The 14,594-nt window shown below is 43.4% G+C and overlaps 1 long non-coding RNA gene across 1 annotated transcript; it reads right to left on the bottom strand.

Moving 5' to 3' along the window:
• Positions 1-5,218: 5,218 nt before the first annotated feature.
• LOC120605993 (uncharacterized) lies at positions 5,219-14,377 on the bottom strand. Its single transcript, XR_005653809.1, has 2 exons — positions 14,265-14,377; positions 5,219-5,627 (listed from the first exon to the last, which is right to left on the bottom strand). It is a non-coding gene; the product is annotated as an uncharacterized LOC120605993 (long non-coding RNA).
• Between the last annotated feature and the right edge of the window lie 217 nt (positions 14,378-14,594).

The following is a 14,594-nucleotide window of genomic DNA, read 5'->3' as shown; positions in this document are numbered from 1 at the left end:
TTTCACCTCACAGTTTGCACTCTGTTTTACTGTCTTGAATTTTTAAAACGAAACCTCTAAGAGGTTATATAAAATAACAGAATTGATACAAACCAAGTTTTGTTGTTTCATCGCGTACTATTGATGGTTTTTCTTCATCTATAGTTTAAATGCAGGGATATGTTTTATCGCTGGAGTTGAGGACATAAACTGCACCCAATGTAAACTCAAAGGCTCCCTAAAAATTTATTCCCAAAAGGAACATGAATACGTGTCCGCCTCATTGGAGACTATATGGCTGAGAATTTCTGAATTAGCTTCCATGTAGACTACAGTATTTATTAAATGATAAACCATAAAAATGTATCTACATATAATTAAAATTTAACAGTCACAGTAACAATTGTTTAATTCAGACCAACACAAGTTTTTTGAGGTTGGGAGAAGTATTTTATCATTGGCATTTTTTTAGAATCACTGGTTTGTGGTGAAAGTAAAAACACAGTTGTCCCTGGGGTGCTCTCACTGTCTTTGGTGGCCACTGCTGGACGGTCATGGGGAGTGGTGAGCAGGACAGCATACACAAATATACTCGGAGGAGTGTTTGCAAGCAGGAAGAATTAGGGCCAAAATAAGGGTCTACATTTTTTGTGGAGTTAAATTATGCATGGATATTGCATTTCGCATATTTATGCTTTGTCTCTAGTTCTACGAATATCTTCAGGACACTGTCAGCAAGAGCCATTCGAGGTCCCAAACCTTGTTTTGTGCTTCTCTGTATTGTCCCCCTCCTCTGTCCCACACCCTAGATGTAGCACAGTGCTCGGTTCACTTTTAAGTCCCCTGTAAATGTCTACTGATAGATTTCTCCAATCGGTATCTTCAACAATGTAAAAGCAACTCATCCTCTCTGTGCTATTTGAACTCATGAGTTACACCCTCCTCTTTCCTTCATTACCTGCACTAGCGGGCATGTTTTTCCGTAACGCAGTTATATAAAACTCTTGATTCTCTGCAACCCTATTTATTAGCTTGGCTTCACTGCGTTTGGCTTCTGCTGCCTCAGAAGACCAGCCTAGTGCTAGGAACAAAGAAAGGCAGGAGGCGGAAAGAAGACCCTAAAGATTTTGGTGCTCTGCATCCACCCATGGTCATTCGGATGCAGATTCTTAGCACCCCCTGGAGTGGTGAGGACTCCCTGATATTTTTACAAAGCGGAAGTGACATATATCTACAGAAATGTCCAGGGACCCTGGTGGGAGTGCCTGGGGGAGCCGGAAGATGAAGCTTGGGAAACTTCGCAGGCCCTTGTCTGCCTTTGTCGGGGGAGATTCTGCTCTGTGCGTTGGACCAATTCCTCCTTCCCACTTCTAGATCTCGAAGTTTAGTTCTTCATTAAAAGAAGGTCCACAGAGGGGCTTAAACACAAAACTCCCCATAATGGTGAATACTCAGAATTACTTTCCACCTGATACTGCTTCATTTAATTGGACTAAAGCAGGCTCCCCGGGCTCCGGGCTCCCTTGAAATCCTGCCCAAATTTGCCTGGCTCTGCGTGGGCCTGAGGAAATATGCACAGGTGTGCCGAGGGGCTGTGAGCTGGGCTCCCTTGAACTGTAATGGTTGCTGCATGACTGATTCCCCAACTCCTCCGCCCTCCCGCTAAATCCCAGGACCCTCCCTGCTTATGCAAAGAGCAGGCTCCCCTGTGCCGTCTTATGAAGAAGTGGTAGAGCAATTTCATTTAATATTGCTAGTGCTTCCATTAACCTGAGTATATTGCTCTCCATCCTCAATTTAAGACTCCCTCTTTCTCTTGATTATCGCTGTATTTCAGAGAGCCTGAATGTCCTCCCCAGACCTCTAAGCTAGCCTGGAATATGTCGATGATCAAAACCTACGGTTCCTTGAGATTTATGTCTTTAAAGAAATGCAACCTTCCTGTGCCCCACCCCGAGGCCTTGGAAACCAGCCCGGGGTCACCATTTTGGTCTGAATGGGTCTGTCTTCCTCTAGTGCTCTCTGATGTTCTCTGTATTCTCTATCTCCTCTGTTTCCCTCTCTTCCTTCCTTTTCTTCCTTTTTTTTTTTCATCACTCTTTTTGTCGTTGAGATTTGTGGGGAAAGAAGGTGTTTTTGAGCTTTGTTGGAGGTGGATGGACAGAGGTCTGTTATAAACTATTTTGAACCCACTGGTTAATATTTAGATGCATATGACTCTGTAATTTATTCGTTGATTCAATTATTAATTCAATAAGTATGTATTAAGTGCCTACTATGTGCCAGGCACTCTTGTAGGTACTGAGGATGAATTACCAGCCAAACTGATAAAGGTTCTGCTTTCTGAAGTTTAAATTCTAGCAGAGAGAGATGAATAATAAGCAAATACATTCATAGCAGATGATGATAAATTGCATGAAGAAAAATAAAGCAGGATAAGTGTCTAGACAGTGATGGGGGGCCCGCCCATGAGTGTTCTTGTGTACATAAACACTCCTTTGAATGATATGGGCGCTTCTGCATCTGAATTCTACAGTAAGGATGGTGGTGGAAGTGAGCTAAGAACACCTGTCCAGGGGAGAGTAGAACTGGCAGTATACCTGAGTCAATGGCCCCTATCCTACTGCTTCCCCTGTCATGGCTTGTAGGAAGCTGAGGAAGGGCCCTCAGGAGCACAACTCCAAGCTTTCCTCTGGAGTGCAGCCCTGAGAGGATGAGGCACAGATATGACTACAGAAAGCGAAATGGTGATACATCCTGCTTCATCCTGTCACTGCCATCAGAACCCCTCGCTCTATCACCAGTGGCTTGCCAAGGCCACTGCTCCCATCCCTTGCATCCTGTGGGCAGCCCAGGACTGAATGAAAGTTGGCTTTTCAAACCTATGATAGTTGGATTCATAGGCTGCTGTCAGTTTCCTCCTGGACCCTATTGCCTTCAGGGAGTGGTCCACCACAGCCTGACTGACCTAGGCAAAGAATGGGAACCATGAAGTCGAATGTTCAGAGGAAAGAAAAATTCTCTTAGAAAAAGAAGCCAAGTCAAGGGAGAGAAGAATCATATGCCTTCCACGAAGATGGATTTCTAGGCCTCCGTATATAGCTAAAGAGGAATAGAGGAAAAGCCTTAGAGCTGGTCTGATTTGGATCTTGGCTCCACAAGTCTCTAGCTGTCTGGTTTTGGATAGTTTACTATCCCTCTCTGAGCTATAGTGTCCTTGTTAGTAGAACGGGCTAATCACACCTTATTCGTAATCTTGTTGTGAAGATTAAAAGGAAAACATAAATGGACAATTCCAGGCATGGGGCAAGAGCCTGGCACTGAACTGATGACCATAAATGTCATTTCCTGGAATTTTGCTTAAGCAGATGTCCTTATTTTTTGAAGACTGAGAATTTAGGAGTGAAATATAGTATCTATGGCTTATTTAAAATATTCTCCAAAATATTGTGAAGTAAATAAGGTACCCTTCTTTCTTCCTTGGAGAATCTTTAGCTAGCACAACACTTACCCACATTTATTCAAAATCTACATAATATCATTCATTTTCTTGGTTTTAAAAGCCATCTACTTATCAATAATTCTAAATTTATGTCTCTAAGCCAGACTTCTCTTAAGAGAAACTCCAGACTCAAATATTTAATAGCCAGTCTGACTTCTCAAAGCTAACATGTCCCAAAGGCAATGCTTGATTCCCAGTCCTCAACCCTATCCCAGCAACTTGGTCCCCTGCCCCACCCGAACCCCACCTTTCCCATATTGATAAGTAGCACCACTATTCCCCCAGATGCTTGATAGTCCTGATCCCTCTTCCTTCTTCATTCCCCACAACCAACCCATCAGCACTCCCTGCTGACCCTGAGGACTTCTCAAATCCATGCCCTTTCCACCATCTCCACTGCCACCCTTACCTGGACCACAACAGCCCATGAATTAATCTCCCTGCTCCTTATAATCCATTCTCCTGTGTAGCCAGCATGATCTTTTAAAAGCATAAACCAAATCACACCACCCACCTGCTTAAAACTATGAGTAACTTTCCTTGTGCTTACAGTTAAATCCAAACACCTCCCCTCCGCCAGGCGTGATTCCCATCTCCTCTTCCACCTTCTCCCTCCTCTCCTTCTCCATTTCCTCTCTTTCTCGCTGGGCTCCAACCATACTGGGCTCGTTCCCATTTCTCCAACAAGCCAATTCCTTTGCCTTCTGGGCTCTGCATTAGGATGTTTCCTCTAGCTTGAATTCTCTCTCCCTTCCCCTACGCTCATCCAGTTTCTTTTCATCCTTCAGCTCTCGACTTAAATTTTATTCTTTGAGTACCCTTCTATGACACCTTAAATCTCAGCTAAACTCCTCTGCTGTTCTCTCTCATAGCACACTGATCTGTTAACCTTCAGAGGGGAAGGATCTATTTACCAATGTGTATTCTGTGTCTGACACAGAGCTCCTTCAGTATTTGGTCCATAAATGAATGAACCAATTAAAAATTCTACTACCCGTATTTTAAATCCGCATCTCTGAGCCCCACACCTTGATTATCAGCCATAGGTATCAAGCCATCCCTTCTGCTAGCCCCACTATGGCCACAGGGCCCCGTCTTGTGAAGCCCTCATACTTCTTATTTCTGCCCATCACTCTGCACCTGCCTCCCAGCAGCTCCACCAGCATTCCCGTGCCCTTCAAAGGCAGGTTGGCTGATCTGGTGGATGAACGGTACCTTTGCTCCACAATGCTGTTCTGCACATGTGTACGTGTGTTAATCATTGCATTTTGTATGCAATCTTTTATTTCTTTTGTAGCAACTGCTGCCTCTAGGTTGCCCATCTAACAACTCCTGCAAAAGGGGACTGTGCAAATGTTAACAGCAGATTACAGGCCATCCCTTACTCGTGTTGGACCCCATTAGAGGCCTTCTTCTTGCACTTTTTGAGGTGGTTTCCTGCCATTGCCAAGGTCAGCACTGGACCAGCCTTGAACATGGAAGCCTCTCCCATCCCAGGGTGACTCTGGCTTTCCTATCAAACTCTGCACTAATGAGAAGTGAATGCTGCAATCACAGGGCACACTCCGAGGTCGCAATTACGTAAGGATTATTAATGAAGCAACAATGTCAAAATTGTGTGAAATCAAACTCAGATTTAAGTACTTAAAATAAACAGATATAAAGTAACAGATGTCCCGTTTTGTTCTCAGATGATTTCATCCCTTGTTAAAAATAAATGTCTGGCTTGAAAGGAAAAAAAAAATAAAAGAGAACTTTACTTCCATGTTAAAAATTAATTGAATCCAGAGGTTAGTAAAGCAACTAAGTGGTGTGGGGTTTTTTTTTTCTTAAGGCAAAGACATATTTGTGTTGATTTTTATTTCAGCGAGTAATAAATTCATTGCATAACGCCAACTTTGACAGACCAAACTCACATCCTTTGAAACCCAAAAGGAAAATTTCTTCATAGTTATTATGGAGATAAGAATGGGGCCCAGTGTATCCATCTGAGGAGAATTTCGTTCCATGCTAATCCTCAAAGGATGCAACAGCGGCGTCTTCGAAAATCACACGAGCCTTGATTGCCATTTTTGCAGCCATCAGCATCCCACTGAGGTGTTCTTGCCTTGGAATTTCAGCGTGGAATTCCCAGAGAAGACTCCTACTGAAATTAGTAATGGGAAAGGCAAATTAGGTCATCTTGTCCGTCCGCCTGCCGGCTTCCTACACTATGGTTAATTTTCTCCTCCTTTGATCAGATACATTTTAAATGTTTCAAAAGATGGAAATCACACCAGTTGTCTCCCTCAAGAGTCCCACTATCCTGCTTAAGTTACGGGACTCCACTTTCTGCCTGCGAGACTCTGTGGGAATTTTTCCAAGAGTGGAAGTTTGTTTGTGGGCGGTGAGGGGGTTGGGGAGTGCTGTCTTTACTCCCCAAATGTCTCCTTGTTGTTCTGGTATGGCCCAATTCGAAGGGATTAGGAATCCAAAGGAATGTTCGTCTGTCCAAAATCACAAAATGGCCCCAGGAACATTCAAAGAAAATAATTTATTTGTAGAATCTGAGTACAAACACAAGGGGATTGATACTGTGCCCTTGAATAAAAGATGGAGCTGCTTATATCCCTGACGCTGGCTCTCTGTGCAAAAGCATTACACGTAACAACGTTTAGTAGAGGGGGATAAATAAACCAGATAAGAAACCACATGTTTCCAGGCAGAAGATACATGTGTTTCTAAGCTGTTAGTCACCTCGAAAAGTAAAAATACTTTGTATTTTTGAATAAATTAAAATTTAATTGCCCTATATCAAATCTCCATCTTTGAACCCCACATCTGATTTAAAAAAAAAAAACCATTAGATTAGCAATGAAGAGTAAAGGGGGGGATATTGGTGATGATTGCACGACATTGTCAGTGCACTTAATGGCACTGAACTGTACACTTAAAAATGGTTGAAATTCTTTTCTTTTCTTTTTTTTTTTTAAGTAAAAAGATGAAACCATTCTCTGTGTGTCAGAGGGAAGCAGAGGGACACTTTATAGAATGGAATGAGTGGCAGAAGGGTGGCATCTTCCACCTCACTTTGAAGCACACCCCCTAATTGTAGGAGATAAGAAATGGAGTGATGAAGTACACAATGGGCAGAGCATCAGAGACCTGGGTGCTTGGTCTGGCTTTGCTCAGTGCCACCCCTTCACTGCTCTGCATTTCACTCTGCACTTTCTGCATAGACAAAGCTTGGGACACAGTGTCCTTTGAAGTCTCTCCGGCCCCAGCATGTGCCCATTTTGTGGAGACACTGCTACTGCCAACTCCCCATCCTACTCACTAACAGAACCTGCATTTTGGCTTTACATGTCACCCTGCCCAACTATTAGAGGTAAGTAAAAACCAAACCTCACTTCCTAGCCTCCCTTGTACCTGGGGACTGGCCATGTGACTCAGCTCTGACCAACGGGATGTAGGCAGAGTCCCTGGAGGGGCAGCCCGTTGGCCTCTGTGCCCCTCCATCTTCCACTTTTTTCCTTTTGCTCCTTCATAGTTGTGATGCCTAAAGGAGCAGCAGCTATCTTGCAACAGTGGTGATGACGCAGAGAAGAGGCTTAGCCTGTGGTGATATAACCAAGCTGCTATACCAGCCCTGGACAGACAAATCAACGCTGTGTGTGTATGCACATGTACACGCACGTGCATGCGCGCACACAGACACACAGACACAGACATAGACACAGACACAGACACACACACACACACACACACACACACACTCCTGAACAAATAAATGCCTTTACTTGTTTAAGCCACCATAGTATGGCTTTCTGTTACAGCCAGACACAATCTTAACTCATATAAATTCTATGTCATATCATTTGAAGTTCCACATTATTCACTTCTCTGAATGAAGTGCAGAAGGCCGGTGTTAAAATACAAATACTCTTTGGGAAGGGAACATTTTAAGTTATAACAAGCCCCTGGCATCTTAGCTCAAGTGGGTTCTTCCAAATAGCTATCCAGTTCATAGCAGGGGCCTGACAGAATAGGCTAGGGGATAGATGGGTTTTGACAAGAGGGAGGGTGCTCTGTCCCTGCTGGGGCTGGGGGCTGGGGGTCCCAAGGAAGGTGAGCAGTGATTGTTTGAAAAAAGTTGGAGAATGGTTGAGAAGGATGTGGAAAAGTCCAAATTTCTCCTTGAATTTGTCTCTTGTGGAGGAAATGTCAACCCTGAACACACCTGAAGGCTTTGGGGGTCCACAGAAACCACTCTCAGGCATTTAGAAGGGAGATGGGAGAGTTTCATAAAATTTACCCTGAGACTTCAGACTTTAACTTGAAGGTATCTCTGGTGACAGTTTCCTTGCCTGGGCACGTGCTTCCCTCCCCCGTCACCACTCCTTTATATCTCATCCCTCTTTCAAGAGCCTGCTCAAAACCCAGAGCCTGTGTGGTCCCTTCAGTTCCCCAGGACCCCGAGAGCATGTCTGTGCTGGCTTCACAGCCCTTCCCTCCTAGTTTGGATGTGCAGTCACCTCAGCCCCTCTGGTTGAATGTCCCCTGGGGCTGACCTGGCCTTTATTTGTCTCGGTATCTCCTGCAGCACCTCATGCCTCATGGCCGTTTTCTGAGCTAACATTTACTGAGTGCTCACGGTAAGCCAGGCACCATTCTAAGCTATTTATGGGAGCTCAGTCCTTCAATCCTCAGTCCTCTGGTTCATCTCCTCGCCCAGCCAGGGGCCAGAGCCCTCACGGTTGTCTTGACAAAGCAGGGCCCCGTCCACTACGTGATAACTCTGGGCCTGTTCATTCTACTCCCTGCTCTTCCCTCAGATCCTCACTCGAGGTGACCCTCTTGCTTCTCCTGCCAACAATGCCGTGCTCTTAGCTACTTCCGCTGTTAAAAGATGTACCAGTCCCTATAAAGTTTTTAATGAAGGAAATGACTTCGTCAAGAGGCAAGAAAACAAAGGTCCTGGAGAAGGAGCCCACTGGAATCGGCCCCGTGCAGCACAGGGGAAGAAGGCCCATCTCTGAGCAACCACATGATCTCGATGACATAATCCAAAGCGGGAAGCAGAGTTGCTCTTGAGGACAGAGTTAAACACACAGATTTAGTCATCAGACAGACCTAGTTTATGTCTCTGCTCTGCTATCGCCTCACTGTATGACCTTGGGCAACTCACTTAGTGTCCCTTAGCCTATCTGCAAAATAGGACTGTAGGTTTAATAGCTCACATCTCATAGGTTTCTCTGAGAATATGATGAGAAGATTCAATTACAAATGTTTTTAGAAAGGCTATTGGAGCAAGCCTAGGAGAGCGATGTTACCCAGAGAGATCAGTAACTGTAGGAAGAACCTACCCTCTGGGATGGGAGGAATAAAAAAGGGGTGGGATTACCCATTGCTCACAAGCTCTGTCTCATGAGGCTGCTGCCCCTTCTGTTGGAGCCACCACCATGGCCATGATGAGGTAGCCAGGAGCTCCTGCCCTTGCTGAGGCTGCAGCTGCAGGAGCCTGGAAGCCCAACAAGCCCGTGGGTACTGCCACTTACAATGTCCTGCCATCGTCTTCCATTGCCTGCTGCTGCCACCTGGACCAGACAATTAATTAGTTAAAATGTGACATAATGGCTTCTTCTTTTTCCTATTTCTTAGCGTTCTGTGAGTGCTTCCCAATGACAGAACTAACCAAAGCTGACAAAGAAGTCTGGGAAATGTAGTTTTTAGGCTTCCAGCCACTACATACAGAGAAGAAAATAGAAGAGTGAATGTAGAGCTAAGAACAGACTAAGAAATAACCAACACAAACAGCACAATTCAAGCACTTGATTTTGTTAACTATCATCATCACTATCATAACCACCACCATCATCATCATCCTCGTTACTATTATTTCTGCAATGGACAAATAGTAGGACCTCAATCAAATTATTTCACCTCTCCAGGCTTTAATTTCTTTATCTTTAAAATGAAAGAGTTGAACTGGATGTGTACTGATTCCCTCCCAACAAACCATTTTCTTCTTTCTTTCATTTGTTCAATCAACGAACATTTGATGAGCACCCAGTATGAGCCAGGCACTGAGCAGGCAACCATAGATGTAAAATCAGCAAGATCAGGTTTGTGTAAAGGTCACTGTCTAGTGACAGAGGCAAACAAATTAATAATCATGCTATTTAGTAATCTCGATCTCATCCACCTAGTTAGGAGCAAAGCAAACTGATTCCCAGTCCAGTGCCCTTTCCTGTTTATCCCCTTACCTCCCAACTGTCCTAGCAAATGCTACAGTCAGAGAAAACTCTTCTTCTGCCTCTGGGTGTTCACATAACCGATAGCCCCTTTCACCAATAAGCTCCACTTCCCATTGTCCATATCTACCCCCTCCTCCTTCTGGGCCCCAATATTTATCAACTTGTCAGTGGTGTAGCAGGGAGACGAGCTGCAGAGTGTGTCATCAGCCTGGGGCCCTGGTCAGCATCTGCCGAGCAATCAGAGTAATAAGGAGTGTAGAAGTATGAATGCTCTGGGTCTCCATGATTTCCCTGTTTGCCCAATCTGTCACTCTGCTACCCATGGACTTCCCACTACTGCCCATGACCCTAATGTGGCATGGGAGACCCTGCGTATTCCAGCTCTTATTCCTGCTTGCTTCGAATGCATTTCAAATATTGCCGTGGAAACATCAATTCCACAAGCCAAGAAGACCCCCGTTTCCCAGAAGCTACTTTTATAAACTTTAGAATATAGATGAGCCTGGCCCAATCACGTGCTACATCTGGACCCAGCGGATTTGCAGCACACCTGCATTGGAGGTAAATCGATTGGTGCTTCTTAATCCTGGCTACTACCAGGCAGGTTCTCTCCTACTCATTGAAGCTTAGTAGCAACATGCCCTTCACTGTAAAGAGAATTTTTTGTCCTCTCACTTGGGACTAAAGGTCAAAGTTTAAATCTATATTTAATGCCATTTTCTGAAAACTGGATTTGTGATTCCCTTTATGTTGGTATTACATATCTTAAGGGATTTCTGGGGGAGAAATCTGGGAAGCCCAGTTTCTGAGAATGACCTTTACTTTAAATGTGTAAATAGGATGGAGCTTGTGTTTCTGCTTTTTAAACCTTCTAATTGTGCTTCCAAAGACAGTTCTGGAAAGCATGGGCTGCACTGAGTGGTTACACAGAAGCCACTTTGAAAAGAAGGGACTTTGATTTTTGTCTTACCCAGATGAAAGGCCGAAGGTTAATGGCTCCTGCTCAGTTGGCCTGCTAGGGACAGTTTCTTTTGAAGCTTTGTACCTTGAGCTACAGTGATCCCGCATTAGAATATGCAAATAGTACGGCCTTTAACTGCCTCGGAAAAGGGAAAGTTCAAATTTACTTAATTCTATTTTCCCTCTGAATTTTATAAAACATTATTGAAGTGGTATCAGAATATCATTCAGAATGTCAGTTTAGAATATTTCAAATATTTACCAAAAGGTTTTTTAAACGGCAGCTTCCACAATCTGAATGTGGCACTAAAGACAGATAGAAAATTGACTTTCCTTGCACTTCATAAGCTCAAACTTGCATATTTAAAAGACAGCCATAGGGATTTCTCAGTTTGCTAAGTGTCTCCAGGCATAGTCAGATAGATTAGATAGGTAGGTAGGTAGGTAGGTAGGTAGGTAGATAGATAGATAGATGGATGATAGATTATAGATAGTAATAATTGCAATATTTAATAAATATGTTATGATAAGCTATTTTCAAAAAAACAGATTGATCCTCATTTTATTATCACATTATCCCCAACACTCAGACTCCTAAAATTTGGCATCTGTTATTTCAAAACAAGATATGATTTAACCTCTATGGATGCATTAAAAGAAGGGTGACTTTGGAATTCGATATTTTATTACTCAACAGTATAATTAAATCTGGCCCTGGGAAGTTCGCTCTCTGGGTCCCACTCCTCCCTATCACTCCTACAGCTAACGTAAGACCCTGCAACTTGCCAACCCCCTCTCCAGAGGTTTACTCTCTACAAAAGATCCATTCCTGATAACCTAAGACGGGGTTGCCCTTCCACGGATGAGGAAACTGAGGCCCAGGAAAGGGCATAATTTGTCCATATTCAATTCAAAAGTGTCAGGACCAGCTTTCAACCCCAGGTTTGTCTGACCCAGACCCCACACCTTCCCCTTGAAAATGAAGTTCAGAAATGAAGTTCAATGGGCTCTCTCCTTTGCGGGGGAGGGGGGGCGGAGATTCTTTAAAAAAAGAGAGCCATTTCTTATAGCATTTAGTTTTTTTACTTTCATCCACACCTGTCCATTAGATGCCTCCTCCCAGCCCCCTGACTCTTTCATCAGAAACCAAACTCACAAATAGGTTGTGGCAGATTTGGGCTGGTGTTTCAGCCACTTTAATGACCAGACCAGGTCTCTTTGCAGTCGGCACTAGGCTGGCCAGATGGACCAAAGCTGTACCTGCCTGGGGCAAATTTGTTCATAGTTCATAGCCACAGTGAACTTCAGTTTTCAGAGAGGCATCAAAATACGCACTTTATGATTGCCCCAAACTTTCCTCTGCCTTCCATAGACATTTATGCCTTAACCATGACACTCCTGCCAGCAACTCCCAGCCCCCAAATATTTCAGCAGTGCTTCTGCCTCTGCCCCTTCATCATTTTTCCGCTTTCCTCATTCTTGCAAATTGGGCTCCTCCCACTGTCTCCCCACTTTTGTCTCTTTGCCCCCAAAAAGATGTCAGTGAAACCACCGTTGACCTTTGCCTTTCCAGGATAGCCACTCTCCTCCGCCCAGCATCCTTTATTTAACTGCAGCTGCCTTAGGCAAAGCTGATTAAACTGGCCTCCTCCACTGCCACGCTTCTTCCATGGGGCTTTGTGCTACCTCTGGCTTTCTTCTTACTTCTTCTGTGATCTTTTACCTTCTGTTCTCCAAGCTCCCTTCAATTCTCCCTCTGCACTTTGTTTCTATCTGACCTCCTCTATTCCTTCACTTTTAACTGTAGCCGACTCCAGGGAACGTCTAAAAAAAAAAAAAAAACCCTGAACACACTATCTTCCCTCTATTCACTACCATATCTCCCCCAGCTCCTCCTTTCTCTTTTAAAGCAAGTTGCCACCATGTCAAACTAAAATCCAGTTTTATTGTCTTTGCCTGGGGCTGTTTTCTCTCTAGTTTTCAACTCCTAATATCCAAGCCTAAGGTACTCATATGGTTTCTCATATTGAGACCCTCTCTTCCTTTTCCCTAAGATCTCCAGAAGTCATTCTTCCACTGCCCTCTCACCAGAAATGTCTTAATTCAGGGTCTGTGTCTCTTACACCTTGGCTAATGAAATTCTTGACTTTTCCAAGAGAAAAACCAAGACTGTCACCTTTGGGGCAATCTTGGATGGCATGTATAGTTGCAAAACTCATGAGAAATGCTTTGTTCTTTGCAGGCATTTAGTAAATATGGAGGGGGTATAGAAATAGTTGAGAGCAAGGTTTCAGCTCTCAAGCAGACAAACTGTTTAATTCCTGCCTAGATCCCTTACAACTTCTGGGACCCCAGGAAGTGACTAAATGTCTATGAGTCTCATTGCCTCTTCTATAAAATTGAGTTTGTTGTAAGAATTAAGTGAAATAATGTGCACGAAGGCTTAGCCACAAGTCTGGTACAAAATATTGTTCAAAAATATTAGTCGTTATTAAATAGTATTCAAAGAAAACTTCATGGTGCAGGATCGTGGCTTCTTACAACTTAACTTCTAACTCTATTTTTTTTTTTTTTAAATCTCTGCTTATTTCTAGTTTAATTGACCAAAAGCGATTCCCGTTGCTTCCTATGGCAATTTCTAGTTCTTGACTATGATGCACATTTTGGGCATGAAGCCTCCTAGCTTTGTCTAAAAATCTCTAAATTCACCTCTTTACTCTCTACTGGCTCCCATTATCTGAGAACTTTGAGGTACCTAGAGGTCACCTTAGTGTAGTGTATGCCTTAGGAAAGGATTATTTCTGATACGCGTTGTCCCCAATCCAGTTCTATGCGTTATATATCACTTAACAGCAGTCAGTCACAAGAAAGGCTTGGGCACAATTCTTCCACAGGAAAAGTTGTACTCTTTTAATTAAATTGGCCAGTAAACTCAATAAGTATTAAAGTCCAAATTTTAAAGAAGGATCAATTCAAAGAAACTGGGAATTCAGTATAGCCGTATAGTGAACAAGCTACCATTGCGATTGAGACAAAATGGCTACATCTGAATTCTATCAGCCTACTTTAAGGCACTTCCTAGGAAGCTGCCTTGACCGAAGTTCCAAGAAGTCAGCATTTCACTACCTTCTCAGCAAATGGTAATTTTTTTCATTAGCCCCGTAAAGTGAAAGCCTAAAGCTAAAGTGTTAGCAGTTGGTCCCACAAGAAGAAAAGGGAGCCCAGCGTCGCTGCCAAAGTCAAGAACTGGACACCAGAATGTTCAGAGCCTTGGTTCTAGTACATGGCTAATTCTACAGGAAGGCACTTCGTTTCCTTTCCCTCAACTTCTGCATCTATAAAAGAGGAGTGAGTGGCACCCTAGAATGACCAGAGATTAACAAGCAGGAACAGGCATTAATGAGGTGGCGTATGAAATATTTGGTGAGATTCTTGGATAAAGAATTATCAAGGATTACATACTTGCTTTCCACTTCCAGATTTTATTAATCCGTTAAGTTGGTGCATACTAAAAATTAAAGGATAGCAAGAAGTCCAAATTTTACTTTACAAAAAGGGCCTCAAGTATTGCTAGTTTAGTAACGTACCTCTGTACTTCCGGCTTCATCCTAGTTTGCTTTTCCAGATCAGGCACTAACTTCAGTGTGTAATGGTGGCCGGGCCTGCAGTCTTAGGGTCACACCATACCCCTCCTCCCCGAGCTTTGTGCTATGGGCTCCAATCTTATTTCACAATCAAAGATCACAAGCTGTCTTTTTTCTGCTAAGTCTCAAATATGCCCTGATGTTAACCCTTTAGAGATTACAAAAGTGTCATTTTTTTAAATGCTGTTTCGCTCTTTCTATAATTATGTCATCTAAGTTGCAAGAATATACACTTTTCCTCCACAAGACTCCATAAAATTTTTCTTTGAATGA

Source organism: Pteropus medius, unplaced genomic scaffold (assembly GCF_902729225.1).
Source record: "Pteropus medius unplaced genomic scaffold, Ma_sr-lr_union100, whole genome shotgun sequence".
Classification (NCBI taxonomy): Eukaryota; Metazoa; Chordata; class Mammalia; order Chiroptera; family Pteropodidae; genus Pteropus; species Pteropus medius.
This window is presented reverse-complemented; position numbering and strand designations above follow the sequence as displayed.